We start from the raw sequence: 26660 nt of genomic DNA on the forward strand, positions 1-26660 counted from the left end.
GTTGTGCAACACAATTGTTGCAGAGGAAACGTGGGGGTCTGGATATGTACTTATGCTTCCAATAGGTTGCATGACTAACACTAATTCTTCAGAAATTTCAGGCAGCACGCTTTAAAAAGATGTGACTCAGTTATTGTATTGAAAAAACATATGTAAAGCCTGATGATCATTACTAGTTTCCAGGAGCTTTTCCAGTCTACACAGTTCTATAGAAAACGAGGAAGCTCATTCTGGAAAATGGCACACATTATCTCGAGGTGTGTCTCCGCCCAGTCAGAGTTGCTGATCATAGAAACATGCTTGATTTGACAGTCTGAGTGTGTGAACCTGAAAGACACTAGCGTCATTTGAAAAACTCAGCCACTTCTTATTTGTCATATGTGTGCGTCCTGAACTTACAAGCTTACAAGCTCATGTTCACGAGATGAATTGGGGACCACATAAACTGAGGAAAGAAAGAATGAAGAAATTACGGTGGAAAGGAATTACAAAGTTAAGATTAAAAATCAAGGAATGAAGGAATTAGTGAGGAAAGTGATGAGGGAGAGTAGGAGAAGGAACGACTCAAGAAACAAAACAAGGAAAGAAGGGATAAGTGAAGGGATTAGGATTTAAAGGCTTTAAAAGATGCAACCGGATCTCCCTTCATCATCCTCCTCTCCTTTGATTCTTCATTATTATTTATTTAAAGCCCACCTCAGCGTATAAGGATACATTGATATTAAAAAAGGGTGTCACACCTGGTGATTAACTGGCTGTTTCAGTACATACTGAATTAGTCTAAACTGTGCTATTTCGGAATTTCTTTCTTGTAACTTGGCTAAATATTTAAAAGACAAAGTGAAAAACTGTCAAACACTACCATACCTTGGCCATGATATATACCATTATTATAGCACCAGGGAGGCCAAGCACAGAACAACAAAGAGGACTCTGCTGAAGTCATCTAAAGGCCTTAAGACTCAGGCACATGAAAGGGCCTCACTGTACCTTTTTTTTTTCTCGCGGCTTTACACCCATTAAGGACACTCATCTGGAGCTTGCTGAAACCCAGAGAAACGTCACCAGACAGGTTGTTAACTGTGTGTAACCAGGCCGTGCTGATGTCACTGCAGAGGATGTATATTACAGCTCATGGGCACAAAAACACTCCTCCTGGAGGAAGGAGGTTCTGTACTGTTTTACAGGCAGGCAGTAGGCCAATAGATCATTTCCAGTCACAGCTGTTACTCTATTGTACCTGTTCCCACTGAAGAGATTTGTGATTTTCCGTGATCTCCACAATGTGTTTTATGCGTGTGTCTTGCATGTTTTCTGAAACTGTCAGATCAGTAACTTTTATGGTGTCTTATCTTTTACTTTTCATGTGTGGAGTACTTGAAACAAACATCTGCAAAGCTTTAGGAAGTGTACTTTCAGTTGTATTTTGGTGTTGTTTCTGATTGTTCAATGCGGTGGTATTTAATGGTAAATGAGTAAAATAAGTGAAACGAAAGCATTCTGTTCCTGAAGTCTTTCCCGTGTCTCAACTCTGCCACATGGTGGACGTATGAATTAATAGCTGAATGAGAGCCTCTCTTTGCTCACTTTTCTAATTTTTTTTTTTTTAATTCATTCCCCTCATTAACTCATCTTTTTTACTCAAGTTCAAGTTGAATTCACCATTTCTAATAGTGTTTTGTGGTTCTTATTTCCATAGAAAATGAAGAATAAAAAAAAAGGCATGTCATGTTTGAAAACAGTTGTTATTTTTCTTTTTTTTTTTAAATTTAATTTATTTTTCATTGAAATGTGCAATACAGAATGATAATCAAAGCATATTGTCTTATGGGTCCAGTGATCAGTGCTTTTTGGTGCAGCTGTTTATTTTTGGAGAGACCTGCTAGTCCAATAATCAATACATACAAACACAAGCTGTCACAAGGACCTTTTTTTTTTTTAAATCCGAAATGAAGACATCATCACATCAGACTGTCATTCGGTGCGCAGCAAAACAAAACAGGCATTTTGAGATGTGAATTGGATGGCTGCCATCTTGTGGTTTCTCATCCCAATTACACAAGGTGCATTTATCCCTGCAGTGGAGTGAAGAAACAGAGCGTGCTTCACTTCAGCAGCAGTCGCAGTTAAGAGTCCTGAGATAAAGCAGGTTCAGTCCCTGCTTAATGTTAATATTAAAATGTTTCCATTATTTGGTTTGCAGTCGTACAGTAGCATAGGTGGGAGACATACGAGGTGAACCAGATGTTGGAAGTAAGAACATCGTCTAAACCACCAGGACACCAGAAACTCTTTAAGAGGACTGTGTCATATTGAGGTTATTGCTGCTAGTGCTTCAGACTTGGCATCGACTGATATGTTTTTTTTGTTTTTTAGAGCTGATACTGATTATTTGTAATCAAGGAGAGTGATAACTGATATTTGGAATTAATATAAATTTCAGTCAGGCAATCTTGGTGTCAGAATTTAGAATAAATAATGAGGGAATGTAACTAAGTACAATTAATTCAAGTGCTGCACTTGACTAGAATTTTGGGGGAACTTTACTTGAGTATATTAGTCTTCTCCACTACTATTTAGCAGGTTCATGTTGTACTTTTTACTCCACTACATTTACATTATATTATATACCAGGCAGAATATTCAGCGAGAGTAGTACAGACAGGGGGACGATGCTGCATAAGAGCCAATGTAGCACATTTAAAAATTCATTTATTAAAAATGAATCTAATTTATTGGCAATCAAAAAAGTGCAGAATATTAGACTTGATAATTGTCCAGGCCTACAGCCGGTCTAACCCTCATTTTTTAATTTTTTTTTTATTTTAATCATTTATGGCCTTACACCTGCTCTTAAAGGTTGTCACACAGTCTCTCAGCAGTGAAACACAGGCTTGCAAAGTCTCAATTTATTTTTGTCATAGGCAGATTTTTATCCTCTCCCCCATGTTCTTCACATTATGCCGAGCCCCCCCCCCCCCCCCCCCCCCCACACACACACACACACTCAACTCCTTCCTCCTTTTCTGCTTCATGAAATTTCTCCACAACTGGGATTCTTTGAAATTACAGTGACACTTAAATGACCTCGTCCTTTATGTGTTCAGTTTTAAGGTGTTCAGCAATAAAATAGCAGCTAAATCACCGGAAGTGTACGCAGTAATAACTATTACGTTTGACCACGCCACTGGAGTTCAATTGACGCGTTGTAGCATGCAGTTAGCTGCTGAATGTGATGTCCCATGGTGAGAAGTTAGGGATGCTAACTCTGTGCCTGAACACCAAGCACATCAACTAGCTAGCCTTGGGCAAAGGAAGCAAACATGCAGGAGTATTTGAGTCAGTTTGCATCCCTAATGTCAGAACAAAACGGTAGCCCCGGCGGTAACACTCAACGCTTTACTTGTTTATTTATTTCTCTATTTTTGCCCCCTTCTAATCTCTCGTTCCCGAATTAATTACTCAATTAGCATAGCAAATTAGCAAAGCAATTATGATGCATGGAAAACTTCCAACACACACCATCACAGCCAGTCTGGATACATTTAGTGAAGTGAGGAGAGAAAAAAAAAATAAATAAAAAATTAAAGGGGAACGAAAGCAGGCAGGGTGGCTTGGAAACTAAAACTGGAGAATTAGAGAGTTTGTAGTGAAATAAAACATTTTAACAAACGGTCCTGCCAAATGAAATGTGATACCCTCTCCACAGTGTGAGATGTAATAAACATAGCAGTGCAAATTTATTAGCAACGTGTAAAAGTAGCAATGAATTAATTCTTCATGCTTCTTAGAAGGTTGCATGGAGTGCACAAAGAATTAAATGCTTTCCTCCATCTACCCCAATGCTCGTACACACACACACACACAGCGCAGCTAATCTTGTTAGGACATTCACTATGGACAGCCTGTAACTCTCACTTTACCTTAACTCAGATCATACCTTAAACCTAACCCTACCCAGGACCACAAAAATCACATTTTGCCTCATTAGAACAAGAATTTGGTCCCCATGAGGTCCTAACAAGGCCCATGTTTATACAAAAACACATACGTCCAAATAAACATCCTTGTGGAGGTGTCACAAAGATGAATCCAACAAAAAAAGAAGTTTTCAGCCTTTTGAGTTACTGCCGAAAACATACCTGCATAGCATAGCAAATGCATTGTATGTCAAATCATATGTACACCGTGTAGCAATCCTTATCTGTAAAGCTCCCCACTTTTGTTTTCTTAGAATTCACCAAAGCAGTGGAAAAATTAGGTCGCTGGCATACATGTGTTCCACAACTGCTTCTGCCAACTGAGAACGGGAAGCCTGCTAGTCTGCAGCACAGGGAAGAGCAAACAATCCAATGTTAATACAAGCTATTATGGCTTCATGGTAGCTCTGGCTGTGACAGCTTGCAACAACATGTTCCTGTTTGATAATGCCCCTGTACGCTGTGACACGAACAAGAAAGTCACTTTGGCCAAAGATTTTCAACTCCCTTAATCATCTGGCTCAGGGAGGGTTAAGGATCGCTGCTGAATAACCTTTCCAGTCTTGAAAGAACACCAGAAATGCTCACAACTGGAATAAGGCAGAGTCCAGCTAAAATGGCACCTCCCCTGGTATACATGACTGTTTCCTGACCAGCACCAGCTCAACCTGCGTAGGAAGAGCAAGTCATGATGAGGCGGCCCAGTCTGCTTTCATTATAAAAAAAAAAAAAACCCACTGGACCAAAACCAAGGAATAACCAACAAAGTGTGTGTTGTTGAATAGCAATAAGCTTTTTCTATGCTGCAAAAAAGTTTACTTCTAGAAGGTGGCAACATTGTAGTTTGGAGTCACAAACTACAACCAGGATTCTTGCTCCAGTTCAACTGTGTATGGGTTTTGCTGGTATAAAAACCATGTCATTTTGGGAATATCTGCTCAAAAGAACAACTGATGTTTAGGGAAGAGGGACTCTGGTTTTGACTAGTTAAGACTTAAGAAAACATTTTCACATTTGCTCTGCTACAGCACAGCTTGTACCTTGTTGTGGGAGGGGTGTATTTAATGCATCTACTTAAGATTGGGTTGCGGTTCTCTGGTGTTTCCTTTGTCCTCTGATCAGGACATAAACAGTGCTTGGCTGCACAGGAGAGCCACTGTTGGGGGGCGTGGCCTTGTGGCAACGTAGTATGTGATGCAGGAGGTAAGGAGACACCGACACTCCGACAGTGCGACAGACTGACCAGCACTCAGTGTAACAGGAACAGCCAGCTGGTAGTCGGGGCTAACCAGCCACGAGCAGCTGCTGTCAGACTCTCCCTGTCTGCGCTGGCAACGCAGAGGCTCTGCTGGAGCTTTGACAGTCAGAAGCACATATGTGGCCCTTTTGTACAAGTTCCTCTGTGGTGCTTGTGTTGTAGTTGAGCTAGCGGCTCAAGAGAAGCTGAGAGGCCACCTCTGGTATGTGTGCATTTCTGTGGGGAAGTGTCGGTACGTATATAGTCGTATCCCTGCTGTTTATCGTGGGATCATCAGCAAGGGAAAGAAAGCAGTGTGGTGGTAGTCTGAATCACTGTGCCAAAATGAAAAATACAAAGCATAGGGTTAGCCATTAGATAATTAATCTAGCTAAAGACAAAGACAGGCAGGGGGAAACACATAGCCAGGCTCTGGAAGAGGTAAAAAAAACAAAATCTGGTTAACAAAGGGAATATAATATGTAACTTAGTGAGCTTTAAAGTTGCTAGTGAGCAGATTACTTTGGACCATATGGACAAAGCCAGGCTAGCTCTTTTCAGTCTTTATGCAAGGCTAAGCTAATAGGCTGCTGGCTGTAGCTCCATCCTATTTAACATACAGCTATGAGAGCATTATCCATCTTAGGAACCTAAAATATTTCCCAAGGTTTGAACGTTTCATTCAAAGTTTTTCGGATTCAGAGTGATTTCCCCTCCAGCAGCCCTGATAGCCCAAATTAAACAAATTACCAACTCAAATTGTTCTGAAAAAGTGTTATGTTTTCACTGTGTGTGAGGTTTCAGGCAGGTGTGGAATGGTGGCATCATAAATTTCCACTGGCATGCTTCCTAAGGCATAAGTTTCTTGTGAATATCACATACCTCATTATGCTCCAATCGGTTTAGGTTCAATGTGTAATTAGTTTAATGAGTGTTGTCCACTGAGAGTACTGTCGAGGGACCCCATCTCCTAAGCTAATGTATTTGCATGGCAGTAAGCGAGCCGAGCAGATTGCACATCATAGGGTAACAGTAGGCTATTCTCCTATGTGTAATAAAAGATCAAAAAGTCACTGACGGTTGAAGTGAGCGGACTAACATTACATCCTCTGCAGCTCTCTCCGTTTTAATTGTATTACATTGTTTGGCAAATATCTGTTTTAATTTGTCCAAGTTTGTTTTTGTTTTTTTTTTTTTTATACTTCTTTCATTTATCTTTTCCAGGGCCGATGCAATCTGTTCAGTCTTGTCATGTAAATAAAAGCTGCATCTTGAATAGAGGAAATTAAATTCCAAGTATCCCACTGGCTGCCTGGCAGCTACATCAAATGACTGAAACTGAACCTCTTTTGCACTTACTTTGTTTGTTGTTTTTTTCCTTAAGAGCTTAAAGCCACTCCAGGGATAAAAAGGAAGCGAAAAGAAGTCAGTGGCGGAAGTGAAGGAAGACAATGCAAATGATGTTGATGAGGCAAGTTGATTAACGCGACGTGTACGCCGCATTCTGTAAATTTTGGCACAATGTCTGTTCTAGTCAAATGTTTTTGGGCTTTAGTGGCTTTGTGATGTGACTGAGAGCTGGCATTGCGTACAACTTCGTACAGTGTCTGCCCGATCAACTCAAACCTTCACATTACGCGGACAGCAGAAGTCCAAAACGTGATGACAACTTAAACAAACTAAAATAAATTCCTATAAGTAGTTTTCTAGCCGGAAGAAGACTGGTCTGTAATTCAAAACCCAAAATATCTCACTAAATTGCTTAAGATTGCAAATTCAGTGTCCTCATATCTCTCTCTTTTTCTTTTTTTTTCTTTTTTTTTTGAGGGGGGTGGGGGAGTCAGCAGTCGGGACGTCACCAGTCTTCGCCTGTCAAGGCTGTCACAGCTGGACTCCGCTTGTGAGTTGATTAAAATAGGAGATAATTAAAAAGCTCTTCCCTTTTAATGCGAGAGTGTTAAATAAAGGAGCGGGCGAGGGGATATAAACAGCCTCCTGACAGATCGTTCATTTGCAGAAACTCCGGGCTCCCTGTTGGCTTGAGCGGAGTGTGTGAGCAGAGTGTTGATTTGGAGTGGAAATGCAGTGTCAGAGGTCACCTTTGCGGAGACACCACGCCATCGTTTAATTGAGTATCCATCCTGGCTATCTGCAGTGCATAAAAGTTTTATTTTGTGATTTCATTTCAGGTTTTGGCATCATAATATTCTTTTTATGTTATTGGTTCACCTACCCACAGTGAAGTGGGGCAGGGGGGGTTTGAGAGGATGGGAGGAGGCAGAAAGCAGCCTTCCTGTCTGCATTTCCTCTCCCAGCTCGAAGGGCAGGTAAAGTCTTCAGCCTGAATTTTGTGTTTATTTTACGAGCGACCCCTGCTGCTGCTGCTTCTGCTGTTCAGAGCTGTCCCTGGAGGTGGAGGTGATGGGGTGGGCAGGGAGTGTTTTCCCGTTTAGAGTTACAGTATTCTTGGACTCTGGTGTTAGTTTCCTACTGTAATTCCTCCCTCCTGTTCTGTCAGAGTTATTGTGAAGTGACACCCTTACGACAACCAGACCCCCTTGAAAAAATGCTAAGAATTAAAAAAAGAAAAGGAAAAAAATGTGCTTTAATTCTTATACCTTTTTCTCGTGATGCTACATTCTCAGAAATAGTGACATTTCATACACAGCAATGCAAGTACATACACAAATAGAAATACACTATAGCATGTTTGAATTGCCAAGCGCTTCTTTCCCTAGAAAAACTGAATATGATATACAGTTTAGCAGGTCGTGAACTTTGTCATTTTCAACACCTAAGTGCTACAAGTCACCCAGGAGGCTTAGAGGTAACTGATGGAGAGATCATTATCCAGTGCAGTGATTATTTATTCACAGCTCACATACAGTAGAGGTTGACCTTCAATTCTACGCTGATTCATTTTGGTTGTTGTACTTGCACAAAAAATATCCTTAATTTTGCTTGAATAGACATAAAGAATCTGACATGAGTCTAAAGGGAGAACAGGCAAGTTTAAAGATATGTTTTTCAGCTTTTCGTTATGTCCTCCAGTCCGGATGGCCTGCAGGAGACATGCCACGTTGCACATGCTTACTGTGTAGTGTTGTGTGGCAGGATTCCTATCAGTGGGTAGGAAAAAAGTAAACAATACGCTATAGGAAAAATAGGTAAAACAAAACACGCGCATTACTCAGCGGTGACGGTAGCTGTAAAGAAATATTTTCAAGTTGTAAATCTTATCCAGTCATTACGGCTACAAAGGTGGGCAAGAAAGGAAATATTGTTTGGACGTAAGAAAAGGCGGACAACTTGACTTCAGCCCACAGTTGCATAAATAAAGCCGGCCGCGCAAAAAGGCGGTCTTTAAGAGCTTTTGTGTGGCCGTAGAGTTTTATGATCCTAATTCCTTCGCATATATTGCCAACATAAATATGACACTTCACTGTGGGATGCTCCACGGAGGGTCGTTAAGACCATAGGCTTGGCAGCAACAGGTTCGAATACACAACTTTTACTGCACCCCCTATGAATTTCTCCCGTCAATGCCTTCTTGGCATGTTTGCATGTGAGCAGAGGCTGCATACTGTGTATGCTTTAAAAAAAAAAAAACAACTGGATTTCTGATGGTGATGGAAGATGATTTGAAGCCTAAATGCAGGGGGAGAATTTGTATTCTTGCTCTTCCTTTCTTGTCTAATTCACACCATTAGAACCACCATAAAATGGGCCCAACACGTTGACGTGAGAGATATTTCTTGATTCAAACTGGAGAAAATGTACTGCATTTCTACACTCGGATCAAAAGATGAGTTTTTCTCTCTAACTGAAGCTTTTCTAAAAATCTGGTAACCAGGAAGACAGGAGACGAGAAAAAATTCCATTCAGTAAAATATACTGTAATAAGTCTGTCTCTCAGTGCATGATATAAGCAACAAATGAATAGATAAAAGCAATGCTCTTGTAAGAACAAAAAAATAACACTGTGCTCTATTCATATTATTTGAGGTTTTAGAGAAAATAGAACAGGAGAAACCTCAAAGGCTATGATGCACAACAGGAAAAAAGCAGTTGACTATATCATCATAACCCTTTGGCAACAACACTGTGGTGGGTGATTCAGAAACATGTGCTGCCATTTTATCATGCCGAGGGCCAAGTTTTGGAGCCTTAAACACCCCGCCAAGGCTTGATAAATCTGGCTTGAAAAATCTCATTTGCAGAGAGTTAGGCATCTGCAACAATATTTATCTTCTTCCCTGTCCAAGGGTAATGGGTTAGGCAGGATGGATGAGGGCGCAGTCCTCTTGCCTTCAGGTGCAGCCTTTTCACAGAGGACCCATAGACGGGCTGCTTATGACGAAGCAAAAGGAAACACATCAGTCCCCTCAGTAAACATATCACCATGGTTGAACAATTGGCTATTAGCATAATTAGCCAGCCTGATCTTAGACTTTTTATGTATGAGAGTGTGTTCATGCATGTGTTTGGAGTGTGTGTTTGTGTGGAGGGGGGGTGGGGGTGGGGGTCTTTTGCTGTTGTTCCACAGCAATTAAACCCATCTAATTTCAAGAAGAACAAACATTCTTTGGTGGCTTGGGGAAAGCTTCGGGGCGCAGAAACTTCAGGAAACATAAAGTCCTTGGTGGCACCAAGTCTTGTCTGATGATGTTTGCTAATTATGCAGCCAGGCACTTTCAGGGAAAACACAAAAAGTAATAGTCAAGGGTCTGCGCCTGAAGCTTATCAAGAAACAAGCAGGCAACTCTATCTGGATATGGCCTTTTGTATCTCGTTCAGAAAAGAGGAAGGCAGACGGAAAAAGAAAAAGAGCAAGAAAACAGAAAATCTAAAGGTCAATTTCCAGTGAAGGACTCTGTCTCAGATGTAATTAACCTTTTGATTTCGGACACTCTGTCTCGTAAATAAGCTGGCAATTAGTTTATTTGGCTATCGTGTGATAGTAATGACTCTCATTAGCATGATGTGACCTCCTCTAATCTCTTGCCTCTATACTGGATTTCTTGTCTTGCCCGGTGAACTGGCCTCTGATGGCTGCTGATGATAGATAGAACATACAAGGTCCAATGTGAAAGAAAGTGGTGCTGTGAAGTCAGCACTTCTGTCATCGTTTTTATTTCTGCCACATTCAGTCTCATTTTCTGTCACTCTCTTTGCTCTCTTTATCTACAGGAAGAAAGAGGTCAGAATTTTGCATTTGACGTGTTCTTTATTAGAAAACACTTGACAGCCAACACATGCATGAGTGATCAAATGCTCTGCAATTGCTTTCCAAATCCGCTTGAATATCTCATTTATTTCTTTTTATTCTCATGAAACTTTTACCTTCAAATATCAGCTGGTAAAGGCAACTTTGGTGCTGCAACTTTTTTTTTTTTGTCCTTTTTTTCCTCTCTGAAAAGAATAAATTGGGAAACAAAGTTGACCAGATAACAATCAAGAACAACAAAGGAAAATGTCTTTTCACACTGTCAGGTCTGAATAAGAGTTAACGAGGCAGAGCTTACAAGAAAATGTGGAGAACATGGACTCTGCGACGGTAAGCCAGGAAACCATGGGGTAGTAAGATGTGTGAAATGGTCTTCCCTGTGCAGCCTCGCTCAGCAAGGGCCACAGATGTAAAAATATGGCCCGTTTTTACACACTGCACACTGACTTTACTGGTGAATTTTTTGATGTAAACGGCGATGCCGATTGCCTTACTTGGAACTTGTTCAATTTTCTGAAGAAGGAAAAACTTTTATGCCGTCTCTCGCTTTGATTTTATGCAAAATTATAACCCTGGGCATGATTTGGTCTCTGTGATGCTAAATGATGTAGGCATACCTATTAAACGTCCGATGATTAATGTGACTATATGGATTTAAATTACTGAACAGACAACAGTGACACTGTGTATACATTTTTTAAAACTCTGCACAAAGCATAAATGTGATGTAAGAGTCAAACACTGGGAACAGAAACTCTTTGCTGTGTGTGTGTGTAATATATCACTGAATGCTTTAGGGTGACAAGCTGCAATTAACCGTGCAGTGAGAAGACATTTATAAGCATTTCATATCTCATTAAATACATTTATTTATTTTACAAGAAAGAATGTTTTTGTTTTCAAAGTTTGTTTCTTTGAAACTGACGGATGATTCAGATGTCGCACTTGCTTTTTTGGTGTCACGTTCACAGTTGTGGAAGATTAGTCAGTGAAACTGTTTTTTTATTATTTTTTTTTTAAAAAAGGAAAGAAACATAAATAAATATAGACATGTGAACAATATGTGGCTGTTCAAGCTTGAAATGGCAGATGAGGATGGAGGATTTGCCTTAGAGATACCTTTTATTCCCCTGAGAAAGTGAAAGATCAGAATAAAATGCTTCTTTGGGCAATTTAAAATTCACCAGTTTCCCCTGAGACAGACAGTCCCTGCAGACAGTATTTCTGTCAGGACTCTTTATTGCAGCCCTTTCTTTTCCACTTTTGTCTTTCCATAACAGAGCGAGTTCTGCTGTTATTGCTGAGGTAGTCATTCATATGAAAAAAAAAGCAGCTGTGGCTGAATGAGGAGGTGGTGGCATGTAAAATCGTTGCTTCAGTAAATGTCAGAGCTACTAAACGGCCGAGATTACGACCCCAAACCCCCGCAGCAGCACCGAAATAACAAAGATCATAAAACCTGAAGAGGTCAGCAATCTCTGCTGAAAGACTTTCATGATCGAATCATAACCTCACTGACAAGTCCCCAAAGACAGATTGTCGGACAATAATTTCTTCTACTCAGAAATATCCATTACCTCAATAGGTGATACTGACTTACACTGTCTTGGTACAGATAATAAGCCGCTAATAAATACCTGTATGCATTTATACTAATTATATCCTACTTGATTGCTTTTTTAAATCAGAGAAGGCTGTCAGTGAAGGGTAGCAGAGGGAAAGTTGGTTTTTTTTTTTTTTTTTTTTTTGTATCTCTGAGACACCCTCAGGCTGACTCACGCTGTCACAGCCACTACAAGGAGATGATTTTACACAAGGATGATAATGTTTACTGTAGATATGCGGAGGATGCACAAACAAAGTCTGTCTCTAAGAACCCACCAAACACAAAAACAGGTAAAGATCGGAATCTGCCACTTTATACCGTTTTGAAAAAACCTGTTCTGTAATAGAAAGAGCTAATAAAGAGATGATTGCAAACAGTTGATCCACTGAAAAAAAGGTGTCTGTGTGTGTTGCTCCAAAAAAAAATCCCGCTTGGCATATTTGCATTGGCTCCAGCTCGGTGTCCAGATCGTCATCCTCGAACATCAAAGACATTCGGCTCCTGCTGAGATGTTTATCTGCTTCGAAGCCTTGAAGTCACCCGGCCAAAAAGAACAATTGTGTTTTCTCACTATCTCGGTGTCCCAAGCTTGCTCGCTTGACTCCTGAAATGGTCAGTATCCCAGAGTTCATAGTTGGTGCAGCCATTAAACAACCATGCTCTGAGAAAGCCTTGTCTGCTGCTTTGCAGAAAAACTTAAAAGCTTCTCTTCCATAATCGCTTGGAGCGAAGAGAAAAGAAAACTTCCTCATGTTTGAGTCCAACTATGTTTCCAGATGTGCCAGGGGTCAGGGGTTAAAGATAAAAGTACCAGGATGTGGCGTACCCCAACTAGAAACTGGTTTGCAGTGTGTGCATTCCTCGCTGGAGGGGGGCGATGAGCAGAGTGCCTTGTGTTTCTTCTTTCCACCGCTCCCAGTGAGTGGCCTCATTTTGCGGTGGTGAGTTATGACACCGCAACTTTGGTGCTTGCTACTTTGGCAATGCTTACCAATGGCACTGAGGCAAAATGTCGGTCGTGTTAAACATAGCTGGTGAAAAACAAGAAGTGGGGAAGTTGTTTTTGGTCTCAGCTGTTGAGTAGGGGTCTCGGACTTGCCTCTGACCTCCTCCACAGGAACTTGCTGGAAGTGTTAAAAATAATCCTTCTTTCTTTCCACAGCAAATGAAATCATTTAGCACCACATCCATGATTAGAAATTTCAGAAAGGAACTTAAAGTGCACTATATAGCAAGTGAAGCAGTGAGAAGGGTTTGACTGATAGCTCTTAGTAAGGACTGGCCTTTCCACCCCCTGCCTGCTGCTGAGCAGCAATAGAGACATCACAAGTTATGCATAAGAGTCTATTACGTCAATTCAAGAATGTCTCCCAGAAATTGGGCTAATTTCACCAAAAAAAACGCTAATACGATTATTTCAAGTGTGTCAGAGGCTTAATAAGTGTGGAAATTGGCCTGTCATATAAGACCTGAGAGTAGTGGTAAATTGCGTGATTACAGCCGCAAAGCCTTGGCCTTCCTTATTGTTTCTTTACATATCGTAATCTGCTAAATGAGAACGGACCGGACAACTTCATTAAAATTCTAAAAAAAAGTGGGTAACATTAATATGACAGAGACAACTTTATTGTGGTATTATGGTAATAATGAGCTTTAGAGGATGTACAAAGATTACATGTCCCTTGAGATGGCTTCTTTTATTATTAGGCTCTGAGTGTTCGCTCCGAAAAATTGTTTTATTACCCCCAGCCTCTGGCAGGCTGGTCCTGGAGAAGCACGGCCGCAGTGGCCTCAGCAACTGAAAGGTAGAAGAAAATAGAAAATATTTTGTAAACATGATAGGAAGATGCAAAGAACAATTGATTGTTCGTGGATATACATAACCTGTGAGGCGAAGTATATTTTTGAAATTACTTAGGGGCTGCAGGAGGTGCACACAGCTATAGGTTGAGTCTGGTTTGTTGTGTCTGTGCACGCTGAAGGGAGCCTGCTGTGCCACTAGATGGAGTTAGATCCCACATTAGAGCTTTGGGACCTTGGCAGAAACAAGACAATAACAGCAGAAGTGAAGCAGAGGACACGTAGCCCCCTTCATGTGCTCAGACCTTGGGAAGCGAGAATGCATAGTTTCCTGCACAGAGACCACAGCACAATCTGCCAGTGGCCTGGTCTTATTTAGTATCCTAGGAGCATGCATGATTCATAGATAGACTTTACACATACATGCCATGGGAGCAGCTACCTTTTATTAAAACGAAAATGATAATCACCTCAAGTGCATCCCCCGGCTTTCACCCTCTCTTACACTGTGAGCTAATTGCCTGTGCTAGTGTGTTGACTTTCCATACAGTTATATGTGACAGAGGCTCTGTGTGACTACGGTCAGACTTTCTTACTTTAAAGTGTAGAAAATGAACAGCGACAACTTGCGTCTAACTACTGAAAGAAACCGCTGAAAAACTGCACAAGTTTGTTAGTTTAAGTGAAAATGTTTAAAATCCCTGTAAGAGATTAACATTTTTAACATTTTCCTAATTTTATAGGGTTCTCAGTGAGATGATTCTCAAGGCTCATCATTGTCATTTTTTGGGTGATTTTTTTTTTGGGGGGGTGGGGGCTGGCGAAGGGGGGAAAACAGGGGGGGACAAATGCATCATGAAATGGGCTGACGGCATGCTTTACTGTGTGATATGATAATGCTGATACAGAAGCATATCCCGGCCTCTAATGGAGAGAAAATTATATAGTTAGATACATTGATAAGGGGGAAGTGACATGCTTTTCTTTTAATCCTCTCTCTCTCTGCTTTGAATTCAAGAGTGGCATTTTAGTGTTAATGGTGGCTAAAAGCAGAAAAATTATTGTAATTGGAGAGCATTATCAGTCCCGTTTAAACACAGATATAAATAGTACAGTACAGTTTGGTCCAAAAAAAAAACTAAAAAAAAAAATATGAATATAGCAGTGTAAGTTGTGCTGGTTTGGGTACAAAGAAGATATCTTTTATATTTATTTGAACATTATGAACATTATGCCTGGATGTCCATATGTCGCCGTTGATACCAGTTCATTGTCTTGCCACAATCTAAGGTAAGACTGAAGGAAGACAAAATGAAATGCTGGTCCCACAGGAGTAAATGCGAACTCTGTCAACAGATGTTTAATGCTGTGAAAAGAGAAGGAGGGGGGATCACCATTTCTCTTGATTTCTCACGTGAATTGTACCATTTAGCATGCAGCAGTTGTGATAGGTAATTGACTTGAGAATCCAATGAGGAGTGTTTGTGTCATAGTAAATAATACATTGTTTCACAGCATCTATGAATATTCATAGTTTATGTCCATTTGAGAGACCTTAAACAAATGCTTTTATTTATGTTTAGCGTTGTTTTTCTATCAGTTAGAAGATAAATCCTATTTTGAAAGAAAGGGGGTGGGTTGGGTGTCCCAAAGTGAAACAAAATTTAAACGTCCCTCTTGTGTTCAGATTGCGTTTGTGCTCAATAGAAAGTTGACTTCGGCAGCTGATACACTTCAAATGCTGCAGTGAATTAACCATTGTTGTTGGATGATCTCATTTACGTCTGGCTTTGAGCTCATACTTCTAATTCTCTTTATATACTGAAATATTAAAAGCCTAATATGTCACCTGTCATGGCCGTCATTTATCATCTTAGCTGCGGCATGTCCTGTGGGCCTGAAAAGATTTCCTTCAAATTACTACTTATTAAATTGCCAGCATTTGTTCCTGTTTGTATGCCCGTCCTCGCATTTCATTCTGAACTTGGCTCCATTAGCAGCTGCCTATCTGCATCTAGAGGTTTGCCCCTTCCATGTCTTCATTTACCACATGACCCGACATCTCCGTTTCTGTCCGGCTTAGACAGCTGAGCTGATTAAGAAGTTGGCTTTTGAACACTAATTTATTCCACTCCACCATTTTGCTATATGGCCATTGTCTCATTTAAAGTTTTCCCTGCTTCTCCATAGATGGAAGTCACGGTAATTCTGATTTCCTTTTTGGAAAAGCTATTTAGTTTTACAATGTATGATGGATCTGATTAGTCATTCAGACCGGCCTCTGCTTTTATGCTTACATTAACTAACACAAAGAGCCCCCCTACAGGTTAAAGTTTAAATGTGGATTAGCAGATAAAGCAACTCCTGATTAGGTTACTGCAGGGCTTAGAGGAGGGGGAAAAAAATGGATTTTCCTTGCACATTATTGCACAAACATCTTCACTCTGCCTTCTTTCTCTCCCTCTCTTTTCTTCACCGGCTTCATCTTCTCACACTCGCTCCCAGCATGGATATCTATGTTGGCGCAAAATCTTCGAACAATTATGCAAATGCATGTAAGGCAATGCACAATACAGTATGGAAATGGCTTGGAGAGAAAATGGACTCATTAAGGACAGATGGCATGAGCGCTGAAAGCCATTTGTTATGGATGCAGGAAGACATTTGAGACAATGTCAGAACCTGAGAGACATCAGATATGTTTTTCACACCAAGCACTATTTGTTGTGGTGGTGTAGTTCTTGATTATTTCAGCATGTTGATGATTATAAATGAGAGGAGATGTCTTTCAGTGTCTGTGGCACATAGATGCGTATTTGTCAGAATATTCTTTCTTCTTTGTTGTTTAAGTCGTGACAGACTTGTCACATTTCATCATCCTGCCACATTTCCTTTTACTGTTGTATTAAATGATATCACGGATCAGCTACAAGACCTTTTAACACAATTATGTGCGTCTGATCAAAGCGCAAACATGCTTTCACATGTTAAATATGGAGTCGTGTACTGTGATAAGATCACTGGGACAGAAATGAGAATGTGAGCCTGTGATATTACATGAACCATATGCATGACTTCTGCAGTGATATTACATGCATTTCATTGTCGCTTCATTCAAGATGAATGGAACTGCATATGAAGGGAGAGCCTAAATGCTTGTAAGAGATTAGTTTCCATATATAGAAATGTTCTTTGAAATGGCAACACATAGCGAACAGTGGGGCCTTTTTTTTTTCCACAATTAAAAAAAATTAAGTCTTTCTTATTGTCTGCCAAGGATAAGATGATGCATTATCACCGAGGCCAGTGTTATCCCCGGGTGGGAGAAAATTATTTACAGCAAAGATTAAGCTTTGCAATCTATTGCAGACGGCAGTGGAAACGCAGCAGCGTGGATGCAGAAGACCTGGAACAGTAACACGTCTGAAGGGGGAGTTCTCGCTGGAGATACGTGAGCTTTGACATAGCCACTGTTTATTTTGTCTTAGGCCCTCTGTGGGCTTCCCCAGTACCACTGTCTGGGCCTTTGATGTCACTGAGGTTATTGTTGACTATTCTCTGCTGTCTGCCTCAATATTCATCTGAGCTTCACATGGGACACAGAGGATGGAGAGAGAGAGAGAGAGAGAGAGAGAGAGAGAGAGAGAGAGAGAGAGAGAGCAAAGACTGCCATTTATTTCTACACTAATTTTCCTTTGTGATGGATGGCTTTCTTATTGTGTCATTTGTGCCTTTGAAAAATGCTCCTTGGAGCAGAAGAAATTACCAGCTTCCAAATCATACAATCAAGCATAGTTCTCTGGGAAATAAAAAAGAAAAAGATTTGGTGTAGGACACAGAGGACTATCTAAAAAGGTCTGGATTACAGAAGATATGCTACTGATAGGGTGGATTAAATATGTTTTCATTGCTCTAAAGTAAACCAGCTGATTAATAAAACACGGGCAAAATAAAACGCAACATTAGAGCAGGTGTAGGTCAACATATTTTGAAAAAATGAAGATTGAAAAATAAATAGCAAATATATTACACAAGTGATTTATTTTGCATTGATTATATCATATCTGTCAATACCACACTAAGGCTTTGCTACAGTCGAACGACTCACAAAGTAATAAAAAAATTATGTAATAATTTCACTTACTGTAACAATGATACAAGTAGTACAGTGTGTACACAAATACAAAGAAAATGACTAATGCAGTGGTAGTAAATTTAAACTGGGAAATCACGTTTTCTTATTTACTCTTGACACTAACGTAAGCAGTCTTTCAGCTGCAAATCCAAATATTTTAGCATCAAAGTCTGTCCTGAAAAACAAATCCTACAAAAAGTCAGAGAAGGAATAAATGAAGGCTATCAAAGGCTTTCATATTCAAGACTTTCTCTTTGTTGTATTCAGGTTGGCTTTTGTCTGTCCTGTGACTATTGTGACACGGCACAGACTCCTGAAGGCCAGAGTTTCTTATTAAATTATTTCTGGGTGAGATGAACAGAAGCTGAATAGAATCATTAAACTTCACCAGTTATAGGAATGCATGTGCCGCGCTGCCGTCTGCTGCGAGATGAAAAGCTGTGCATTTTCATGCTCCTTCAAAACCTTTAACTCGCCATGAAAAGATATGACATCAATCCTGGCAAAAACACAAGGGAGAAATGAATGATACCATTGTGGTCGCTAAACATCAATCATGCTCAATACTTTGGAAAAACAATACATTTTTGTTTGCATTTCAGAGGTGACAAACAACACTTGTGACTGGCTTAACATTGTCAATTCCCATTACTCAAAACCTGAAGCAAATCAGAATTAAACTGTGGCCCTGTTGCTAGGCAGCTGAGTTCTCTTGACATGGTGGTTAGTTTTTCTTTCATTGCTTGACAAGAGCGAAGTGAAAGGAGTTTAGAAAAACTTGCTTAAGGCGCTCAGAGGAAGGGGATAATTGGAGTCTGTGGATTGTGTAGTGGCCCTTGTGTGGAAACTTCCAGAGCGGGAGACAGAGAGAGTCGGACGCAACAAAATTTAAACTCTTGTATACAAACTTGACCCCGGGACCACTGCGGGGTTTTTCCACACTTCGTTTGCAGAGTGTTTGCCCCAGTGTGGCCCGGGGCCCAGTGTCAACATCACAGTGTGTAGAGAGGCAGGTGAGGGCAGCAGTGCTGCAGAAAAAATTGTGACAGTAATGCCGGTGCTATGGTTTTATCTACATTTTGCAGTGAAGCCTAAGTGTTAAAATGGAAACTTCTGTGTGTGTGTGGGGTCAGAAAAGTAATCACAATCCACAATCTTAACTGTGACCTTTCCTCCTAACTTTGGAAATGCCCTGTATACTGTAGCCAAACTTGAAATAACTTTGGAATTTCTCTGTTTTCATCATTAAAACACAGTATTTGATTAAACATGCTTCTCATCCACCATGTTACTTGCTGTAACTCACACTGCATTATTTACAGCACGTTACCATAGTCACCAAGTTGGTTACATCACTTGTATGCTCACATAGCACAGATCTACTAGTCAGTGAGGTTATGTAAAGTTTGGAATCAGAAGTTCGGGACGTTAAATATCAAAATCTCTAAAATCATCTGGTTCATCAAGTGAGGTCATCCTGATACTGTAGCCATGGCCCATTTTATTAATCTGTCTCTTGGAATCTAGAAGTTAGTTAAGTAAACAATGAGAAAGGGTCTATGCCTTTAATGACCTGCGCTGGAGCCCAGCCTGTGAAAGTGCACACCCAGTTTAAGAGGGGACCAATTAATGCTGGATTAACATTCATGGTTATTTACAGTTGCTTTTGTGCTTGTTTCTGCACTCCCGACTTCCACACAGAGGAGAGAGAGAGAGAGGGGGGGGGAGAGAGAGAGAGAGCGTTGAGGGGCTCGGAGGTTGTTTGGACGCAAGAGGTGCAGCGAGGTGGCTGGGTCCATTGTGAGGACACCACCTCTCTCATTATGCCCTCTCAATCAACACTCCTGCTCACAGGAAGCCCCTGTAAAGCCCATCTGCCATAGCTAATCTACAGGCAGCCCTGCGCTTGCGTCTGGGCCTGCTACCCTCAGCCGCATTATTCTCAGATCCAAGGCTTCGCCAGGGATCAGCCAAAGCCCATTAAAGTAAATAATAGCCAGAAATGACAGGCTTAGCGAGGATTGGGGAGGAAGTTGAAGACCAGTTTGAGCTGTGAGCTCTGATTAATAGAGAAAAGCATTTTGGGGGAGAGAGGGGGTTAGATGGAGAGAGAAAGTGAGAGAGAGAGAGAAAAAAAATGACCTTAGTCTGCTGCAAAGAATTCCTCAACCTCAGGGTTGTTAGGACTGGTACTACCATCTGAAGCATTAGCAATCCTTGAGCTACTTTTGCTTTGATGAAGCTCAAACAGGATGGGGGCGGATAGAGGAGGGAAAAGGGGAGGAAGGGTGCTGAGGCAGGGGGTGGGATGCATGCCACAGTCTTAAGAGGGCCCCAAGACCAAGAAGCGTCAAGAGTCAGACTCAGCAGTGAAAAACACAAAGTTTATGAGTACACATAGCATAATAACACAAATCCAGGTTAAGAAGTTTGAAATATTTCTTGCAGTTGCCCTTTAAAGGTCAGGGTTAGTCTAGTAGGGTTTCTTCTCTTTCTCAGTTGTACTTCATAATGCCTTTCTTACATAATTTCTGTCAAATGGCAGGGTTAAAGGTTAGAGCTGAAATGATCCCAGGAAATTAACCGAGTACGGGGTTTGATAGCTGATTAATCACTGAGTCATTATAAAGCATAAATGGGCAACACTATCTGGTTCTAGCCTCTCGAATGTGAAGATTTGCAACTTTTTGTCGTATTAGCATGTATTGGAAGCCTTTGAGGTTTACACTTTTTGAACAGAACAAGCAATTTGAAGACGTCCCCTGGGACTGTGGGGAAATACTGATGGGCTTTTCTTTTTTTTTTTGGTTATTTTTATTTTTTGTTATCAGTTGAAAAAATAAGGGATATAGTATTCAAGTTAATGACTGGAGAACTAGTACTATTACAAAGAAAAAAATGCAGTTTATGTTCTTACCAAAAAATGCAAATAGTTGGATGTAAAGGAATGAATGAATGAATTATGCTATACAAATATAAGTGAACAATAAACAATTTACACATTCATTTAAAAGTAATTTCCTCTCCACTATAGGTGTAAACGTGCTGTTGTGTGTTGTCCGTGTCTCGTCGGCGCCATGCTTTATTTATGCTACGTGTAATTGTAAGTGTTTTCTGTGCTTGAATGCTATTCTCACCACAACATTGTTATTTGTAGTGGAAGTAAGCCTGTTGGCTAATTTGAAAGGGCTATTTTGTCATGGTCAGCTTAAGGTTAAGCAATTGAGGCAGCTCCCTAGAGTCAAGTTAGTGTCAAGTTAGGCATGGAAACCTGTGGTTACAAGTTAGTAAAAGAAGAAGGAAAAAGATGGCGAATAACCCGTCTTGTTTAATAGTTAACTGTGACCTGCTGACACCCTCAAGGCATTGCACCAAACGCAACCCCTAATGGCTCGAGACCACAGCCTAACATCACTGATCAAATCCAGCATGAACATACTGTAAATGCTGTCAAAACATGCTGTTTTAGCTCTGAATTATAGTTCAGTTACATTTGCTAAAAGGCACAAGTCCAGGGAAAACAGGCTCAAATTAAACATCCATTACCCCAAGCTGTGACTTGCTGGGTGGAGGGTGTTTTGGTGTACTGAAAGGATGGATAACACTGATCGCAGGAGTGTTGTCGCTGTCTGCACTCGCATGTTTATTGCCACACACACAAAAAAAAGCTTATTCCACTTTGTGTTTGAGCTCAGCCTGGGATTTAACATGATTTGTCACTGGGCCGACAGTGGAGACGGCCTAAGCGAGATTATGTGAAGCAGTTCCACCTCTGCTTAACTACTGTAAAAATTGCTTATACGCCTGTGAAGGAATTGGAATGCATTCAGGAAGCGAAATGATCAGGCTTGTGGTCGGTCGGGCCGCTTCTTATGGGATCTCCTGATTGGACGGATGCCCCAGGCACCTGGGGTGCAGGAAGAAACAAGTTAGCGCTGCATGAAAGGTACGTTCACTCCTCTAAGAGTATTGTCTATTGATCTATCAGTTACCTGAATCTTCAAAACGTTGGTGAGGGGGAGAGAAAAAGCCGCGTGGAGACCTCTGCCTCAGAGATGTAATGAAGAATTTAAGATCCTCCGAATGTTTTATTGACAAGAGACTGTAGAAAAGATATGATACATAGAAACCGACCAAGCCTCTGGGGAAACACTTAAGGTTCTTATAGAAGAGTTTAATGGTATCGATTTTTATTGTTCACCGAACAGTGTGAAGACTTTGACTGGTTTATTGAATGGCTTTAGACACATGCTCCTAAACACAGAGAGGAAGGAGACGCTTCAGTTCTGAGATTTAATCCACCCAACAATGTGTGCATTGAATTTTAATAAGCTTCTCCACAATAAGCCTCGGCATGCACAGCAGCGCTTGGGTTTCAGACGTTTCTGTTGTGCTTATTTTACAGTAGCTACTTCCTCCAAATGCCCCTTATGTCATAGTCCCCTGTGTAGGATGTGGTTGGTTTCCCACTCAAGCGACACATGTTAGGACCTCAGCAGCCAGTAGAGGCCTCTCATGTCTTATACAACCCTTCACAGAAGTTAAGTGAAAGCTTAATAATGGGCATTTTAAATGATACAGAATCACAAGTGCAGGAAAACATGCAGAAAAAAAATACTATAAATGGATTGGATTTTGTTTTATTTTTTTTAAGACCATCAGACAGGCCTTAGCTCTTGACTGGCTTGTTGGCTATTTTAGGAGTAAATGAATCACCTCTCTCCTTCTGGCTGGTGAATTCAGTGGGTTTGAGCCGCATCACAGCTCTTTGACCCAGCAACCCCTCGCCCCCCCAAAAACTCAACCCTCTCTGTCCGGCCTGATCTTTCCTCTTCACAGGGCTGAATACTCATCCTTGACCGGCTCGCCTAAATGAACCCTGCTCTCCTCATGTACCACAAAAGTGCCACTGTGTGGTGTCACCCAGGCTTTCTTCCCAGGAGACGGTGTGATTTCTATATCCGTTGTCATGGTGATGTGGCGAGGAGGGAGGAAAATGGGAGCGCTAACCTCTGGCTTTAGCTGGCTCCCAGGCCAGATGGTTCATTTGGGGAGAGCAGGAAACAGGGCTCTGCCTGTTTGTTTGTATGCTGACAACAGCGGCACTCGAAATAGGTAAAACAGGGACATCGTGGCGCTATCTGTCAAACACTGTAGCATTCCTGAGGCCAGGGGGGTCTGTGATACAGTAAATGGCGATGAGGACTGATCTAGAATTATTAGGTAGATCTTTTTAAAAAACAATTGTGAAACCGAAACACAGAAGCACCTTTATCATAACAAAGAGATAAGACATCATCACAAGGCAGAGGGAGGTTCACACTATTTCAACACCCCCCTAGTGAAAGCAAACTCTATTTCATGAAAGCTAATACAATTCCTCAGTTTCTGAGGATTGCTCTCAAACACTCCTGCCAGACACCCCTGATACTACTCGAGAATGGAATCAAAGGAAGCAAGAAGTGTTTTATCTAAGTTCCTAAATGGAGAGGAAGGGGGCTATATTACGTTTACCCATAACCCACAATTTAAAGAGGCTGGGAGGCAAAATGAAGACACTAGCATTATTAAAATCAAATCTGGAATGGCTCACATGCACTCCCCTCCTAATGGTGAGGGAGTGCCATGGCCGGTCGAGAGGAAGAGAACACCATTTTCTATTCATTTGGCAGCATGCCCAGATCTCATTCAACCAAAAAGTCTCTCCAATCCAAACTTAATCCCAGCCAATTAAAAGATGTTGTTGCTTTTCCTCCTCCGTCGTTATGCTGATGAGACTGCAGTTCATCACCAGGAAGGTAGAGCTTTGTTTTTTGTGGGAGACAGAACATATGGGATGATTTTGCGAGGCTTATATATTAAATATTTGAGTCAAAACGGTTATCACCATGGCCTGATAAACCGTAATGTGTTGCAATGTAATGACAAACTTGAAAAGGGATTGATCTGAGAGAAAAATGAATATTTATTGATGCAGGAAAGTATGCTTTGTGTTTTTCCCCGGCTCCTAGGGGGAAGGTGTGAAATCTAATAAAGCCATTCTCAGGAGGGGAGGCTTTGATCAGAGATTCTCTAAACAAGCAGCAAGTCCCTCGTGAAAATAAGATCTATATGCTCCAACATGTGCCATCTTTACATCTCAACTTCTGTTTTCGCTAAAAGAGAACTGTTGTATTGGAAACAGCTGAACCATTTCAATTTCAGCCTGAGGCAACATTCTCCTCTCTAAGAAGTGTCTCGGTGCAACGTACAATGTGTCAGAAATATTTTCCATGAAGTCTGCGTGAACTGCTTCTTTTTCAATACAGCTTCCCAAGGTGCAAATGTGCTATTTATCAGAAAACATGTTTTTTTATGCTAATGAGCTCACTTATGTACTTGAATTGTATTCTATTTTTAAACTGCAGAAATAAATCTATTGTTTACTTTTGTCAAAGGTGTCAAACCAAGATGTCTTTGTGGAGATTAAGAAACAAGTTTAAATTTATATTCAGTACATTTTTCACACACAACACATGGTTAATACACCAATTACCAAAAGCCTGTATTTATAGAAAAACAATAATAAAGGTGAAAATGTTACAGAGATGCTGTGGGGTTCTGTCAGGTATTCTGAGATTTAAAATAAAGCCAATGCACTTTCGTTTCTGCCTAGTGACAGATTGTGGTGGTGCTGAGCTCTAACATAAGGTGCCACAACTATCAGATGGGGAAATGAGCAGTGGTCAGACATGTCAGGGTTAAAATGGCATGCAGGAAGAGCCAAATAATGTGGTGAGGGATGATGTGTGATGCAGCAGAACTGGAGTGATATGCTGATCTGATGATGCAGAGTGGGCAGTGTTGGCTGTTGCTTCACGCAGAGTCACTGTGTGTGTCTCACTGTGGCTCCTCTCACACTCCAGAAGGTCACACAGGAAGTGGCTTGCACACATTCACACACACGCGCGCACACACATTTGGGCCAGCCTCTTAAAATAGCTACAGAGGTTTCAGGCTCAGGCCACTTGTATAGGGAAGGCTACACAGTAAACTAGTTCTGATTATTGTTCAAATAATTACTATTTTCATTATCACAAAGAGCTTGACATTTACTTTCACAACATTCTTAAGCACTGTCTGGCAGTATCACGTATACATTGTACTGACTTGTTCTAACTCCAAAACAATGTATAGACTCATCTAAAGATAATCCCTCTCGGTCATCAGTAACAAACCTATACTAGCGTGTGGTGGTCAACTCATTTTCTGAGTTTGCCATGTTCAGGACGTTTCTGGGTGTCAGCAGATCAGAGAGAGGGGCAGCTGATCAAATATCTACACTTTGGGTTGGTGGGCACCAGTGCTTTTGGTGGCTCACCAACCCAAAGTGTAGATATTTCATGACCTGGCAATGAAGCTGTATAAGCACAAAGGGAAGACTCCTGAACAGTTGATCTGCTGATTATTATTCCGATTAATTGATCTCTGAGGCTGATAATGACGGTGCTTATCCATGTAGTTTTTTGTTTTTTTTTTAAAAATCAAACATTATATCACCTGAATTAATGTCAGTTAACTGACTGATTAACCCTGTATTTAGTATGTTAAGGAAAAACCACACAAAATTTGCTGTGGCTGCGCAGTTATTTAACTAAAATTCCACAATAGACTGATTCTTTCAATAGTTACTGTGCTTTGACAGTTAACATTACTTGTGAAATGTTCCACTGTTTCAAAAAAAAAAAAAAAAAATGGCGAATTAAAAACAAAAAAAATAAGAAAGGGAGGGAAAAAGCAGCTGTAGTACATGTTCCGGTGGGATAGCCATGCAGCCGTGTGAACACACTTAACTAACAACTTCCTTCACATTGGATGCACTTTGACAAACAGCTCTGCTCCTCAGCACTTACGCCATGTGCCTCAGCATTAACGCTAACGCCCTGTGGTACGGTCTGCTGGACAGGCACTTGACTGATGGCTCTATTAGAGCCCCCCACCACGGCACCTAGTCCTGTCCCGGGCCTTTCCCCAGACTGGACGTGCTGCTGACAACGCACTGATGGGCTAAGGGGAAGACTAAATGGAGGGTCCAAACATACCAACAGCCTCATTCACAGACAAACCTATAGAGCAACACACATGAAAACAGACCCGGGCACATGCGTGGTGAGGAAGATATGTGGACGCGGTTGTGCGCACACACACACAAGAACAACAGAAGGAAGTAGAAAGGATTTAGCCATGCTTCACCTTTTGTATTTGGTTTGAACAATGGCTTACACAAATACAACACACAGCTGATCTGCACCCCTCCGATCCACCTCTTTGGTGGCTTGTTCCTGAGACCACCATGAAACATGGAGGCCACTGAAAGGCTGGCTCTCGATAATCAGCTCTGAAGGGGGTGGAAAATACAATTCATATCTCCACTCTTCTTGGGAAAGCAACCACTGGAGCAGGAAATGACAGTGGATGTTTTAATCTTCAAACGGTGAGCACCACGCTCCCTCAGGCTAGATGGAAGAATCTGCTCAAATGTGACGGAGCTGCCTACCCGTTTGAGCAGCCTGCTCGCTACGACAGCTCGAACCTCCTTTTTTTGTGTGAGGAAAATTAGATGTCCTCCGAGTGAATTGTATCTTTAACTGCAAAATTTTAGAAATCTAAGAATTTTAACAGAGTTAACATTCACA

The sequence above is a fragment of the Scatophagus argus genome, chromosome 18 (assembly GCF_020382885.2).
Source record: "Scatophagus argus isolate fScaArg1 chromosome 18, fScaArg1.pri, whole genome shotgun sequence".
NCBI classification, from domain to species: domain Eukaryota; kingdom Metazoa; phylum Chordata; class Actinopteri; family Scatophagidae; genus Scatophagus; species Scatophagus argus.